Below are 4,420 nucleotides of genomic sequence, written 5' to 3'. Positions count from 1 at the left end.
GGCAGCAAAAGTGTGGCGAGACCCTCCCTCAGAAAAGCAGTGAGACCCACACCTCAGGAGTCCCCAAAATTTGGAGTTTTGAAACTCAGTTGTGCACCTGAGATAAAGAAGCTGGACACAGGCAGAGAAAATGCAAGGTACTGATGGAAACCAAGGATACAAGAGTGATTGCTTGCTCTTCTGTGAGGGCTCACTGAAGAGTGGGGGGTACAAACTTTCAGCTGTGGGGCTAGAGGGGGTGAGGGCACCATATTCATCCTGCCCATCAGCGCTGAAAACCTTTGGGGAGCAAAAACCTAGTGGAGGCCTAAGCCATTCACAGCAAGGCCCACCCTCCTGAGCCCTGGAGGCACATTTCCATTGAAACAAGTCAGCCTGAGAACCAGTATAACAGGCCTCTCTCCCAGAAGCCCAGTACCAACAACTCCTTCGCACCAAGTTTACTGATCATAGAGTGCTACAAAGCTTCAGCTCAAGGGAAAAATAAGATCTAGCTTCCTGCTTACTTTTACTTTTTTTTTCATTAATTTTTTTCCAATTCCTTTTAAAATTTTTGTTATCAATTTAAAAAATATATATAAATATATTTTTTTATTTTTGCTTACTTTTATTTTGGGATCTAGATTCTTTTATTTTTTTTAAAGATTTTATTTATTTATTTGATAGAGAGATCACAAGTAGGCAGAGAAGCAGGCAGAGAGAGAGGGCAGGGGGAAGCAGGCTCACCGCTGAGCAGAGAGTCTGGTGCAGAGTTTGATCCCAGGATCCTGGGATCATGACCTGAGCTGAAGGTAGAGGCTTTAACCCACTGAGCCAACCAGGTACCCCTAGATTCTTTTAACAAGCGGAACAAAATATACCCAGGGTCTAGTTTTTGTTTTGGATTTTTGGGTTTTCTCGTTTTGTTTTGTTTTGTTTTTCTTTCTGGACAAAATGAAGAGATGAAAAAATTCACCCCAAAAGGTAGAATAAGAAGTAGTACTCATTGAATATTTTTTCCTGTTTTGTCGAAGATTATTTGACCATAGAGTTGAGGGTCCATATCTGGGCTCTCCACTCTGTTCCACTGGTCTATGTGTCTGTTTTTATGCCAGTACCACGCTGTCTTGGTGATCACAGCTTTGTAGTAAAGATTGAAATCGGGTAACGTGATGCCGCCAGTTTTGTTTTTGTTTTTCAACATTTCCTTAGCAATTCGGGGTCTCTTATGACTCCATACAAATTTTAGGATTATTTGCTCCAGCTCTTTGAAAAATATCGGTGGAATTTTGATTGGAATGGCATTAAAAGTATAGATTGCTCTAGGCAGTATAGACATTTTAACAATGTTTATTCTTCCAATCCAAGAGCATGGAACAGTCTTCCATCTTTTTGTGTCTTCTTCAATTTCTTTCATGAGTGTTCTGTAGTTCCTCGAGTACAGGTCCTTTACTTCTTTGGTTAGGTTTATGCCCAGGTATCTTATGGTTCTTGGTGCTATAGTAAATGGAATCGATTCTCTAATTTCCCTTTCTGTATTTTCATTGTTAGTGTATAAGAAAGCCACTGATTTCTGTACATTGACTTTGTATCCTGCCATGTTACTGAATTGCTGTATGAGTTCTAGTAGTTTGGGGGATGGAAAAAAGACAGTCTCTTCAATAAATGGTGCTGGGAAAACTGGACAGCGATATGTAGAAGAATGAAACTCGACCATTCTCTTACACCGTTCACAAAGATAAACTCGAAATGGATAAAAGACCTCAACGTGAGACAGGAATCTATCAGAATCCTAGAAGAGAACATAGGCAGTAACCTCCTCGATATCAGCCACAGCAACTTCTTTCAAGATATGTCTCCAAAGGCCAAGGAAACAAAAGCCAAAATGAACTTTTGGGACTTCATCAAGATCAAAAGCTTCTGCACAGCAAAGGAAACAGTCAACAAAACAAAGAGGCAACCCACGGAATGGGAGAAGATATTTGTAAATGACAGTACAGACAAAAGGTTGATATCCAGGATCTACAAAGAACTTCTCAAACTCAACACACACAAAACAGATAATCATATCAAAAAATGGGCAGAAGATATGAATAGACACTTCTCCAACGAAGACATACAAATGGCTATCAGACACATGAAAAAATGTTCATCATCACTAGCCATCAGGGAGATTCAAATTAAAACCACATTGAGATACCACCTAACACCAGTTAGAATGGCCAAAATTAGCAAGACAGGAAACAACGTGTGCTGGAGAGGATGTGGAGAAAGGGGAACCCTCTTCCACTGTTGGTGGGAATGCAAGTTAGTGCAGCCACTTTGGAGAACAGTGTGGAGATTCCTGAAGAAATTAAAAATAGAGCTTCCCTATGACCCTGCAATTGCACTGCTGGGTATTTACCCCAAAGATACAGATGTAGTGAAAAGAAGGGCCATTTGTACCCCAATGTTTATTGCAGCAATGGCTACGGTCACCAAACTGTGGAAAGAACCAAGATGCCCTTCAACGGATGAATGGATAAGGAAGATGTGGTCCATATACACAATGGAGTATTATGCCTCCATCAGAAAGGACGAATACCCAACTTTTGTAGCAACATGGACAGGACTGGAAGAAATTATGCTGAGCGAAATAAGTCAAGCAGAGAGAGTCAAGTATCATATGGTCTCACTTATTTGTGGAGCATAACAAATAACATGGAGGCCATGGGGAGATGGAGAGGAGAGGGAGTTGAGGGAAACTGGAAGGGGAGATGAACCATGAGAGACTATGGACTCTGAAAAACAACCAGAGGGTTATGAAGGGGCGGTGGGAGGGGGTGGGGTGGGGTGGGAGGTTGAGGAACCAGGTGGTGGGTAATAGGGAGGGCACGTACTGCATGGAGCACTGGGTGTGATGCCAAAACAATGAACACTGTTATGCTGTAAATAAGCAAATAAAAATAAATTAATTAATTAAAAAAAAAAGAATGTAAAAAAAAAAAAAAAGTAGTACTCATGGCCAGGGATTGAATCAACAGAGATATAAATAAGATGTCCAAACTAGAATTTAAAACACCAATTTTAAAGATACTAGCTGGACTTGAAAAAAGCACAGAAGACACTAGAGAATCCCTTACTTGCAGAGATTAAAGACCTAAAATCTAGTTAGATCAAAATTAAAAATCCTATAACTGAGATGCAATCCCAAGGAGATTCCCTGAAAATGAGAATCAACAAAGTAGAGGAATCAGAGATATAGAAGCTAAAATTATGGAAAATAATGAAGCTGAAAAGAAGAGGGAAAGAAAGGTAATGCAACATGAAGGTACACTTTGGGAACTCAGTGACTTATTAAAATGTAATAACTTTTGTATCATAGGAGTCCCAGAAGACAGAGAGAAAACGGGGCAGAAGGTTTATTTGAACAAATAATAACTGAAAACTTCCCTAATCTGGGAAAGGACACAGTCATCAAAATCTAAGAAGCACAAAGAACTCCCAGTAAAGTCAACACAAGCGGACCATCACCTAAGCACATCATAGTCAAATTTATAAAATACACAGATATGGGAAGAATCCTGGAAGTGGCTAGGGGAAAAAAAGTCCTTTACCTACAAGGGAAGACAGATCAGGGTGCAGCAGATCTGTCCACCAAAACTTGGCAGTCCAGAAGGGAAACAGGAAATATTCAATGTGCTAAATGGGAAAAATATGTAGCCAAGACTATTCTATCCAACAAGCCTGTCATTCAGAATAGAAGGAGAGATAAAGAGTTTTCCAGACAAACAAAAACTAAAGGAGTTTGTGACCATGAAATCAGCCCTACAAGAAATGTTAAAAGGGGATTCTTTGAGGGGAGAGAAAAAAGAAGTCCAAAAGCAAGAAGGACTAGAAAGGACCAGAGAACATCAACAGAAACACCAACTCTACAGGTAACACAATGGCACTAAATTCATTTCTTTCAATAATTGTTCTGAATGTAAATGGACTAAATGCTTCAATCAAAAGACATAAGATATCAGAATGGATTAAAAAAAAAACCAAGATCCATCTGTATGTGGTCTACAAGAGACCCATTTTAGACCTAATGACATCTGCAGACTGAAAGAGAGAGGATGGCAAACCGTCTATCATGCTAATGGATGTCAAAAGAAAGCCAGAGAAACCATGCATATTCAGACAAACTAGATTTTAAAACAAAGACTGCAACAAAACATGAAGAAGCACACTATATCATACTTAAGGGGTCTACCCATCAAGAAGATTTAACAATTGTGAATATTTATGCCCCCAACTTGGAAGCACACAAATATTAATTAATAATAAATAAATTAATAATAAACATAAAGAAACTCATTGATAATAACATAATAATAGTAGGGGACTTTAACCCCACACTTAGAGCAATGGACAGATCATCTAAGCAGAAAATCAACAAAGGAACAATAGCTTTGAA

The sequence above is a fragment of the Meles meles genome, chromosome X (genome assembly GCF_922984935.1).
Source record: "Meles meles chromosome X, mMelMel3.1 paternal haplotype, whole genome shotgun sequence".
Taxonomy (NCBI): domain Eukaryota; kingdom Metazoa; phylum Chordata; class Mammalia; order Carnivora; family Mustelidae; genus Meles; species Meles meles.
This window is presented reverse-complemented; position numbering follows the sequence as displayed.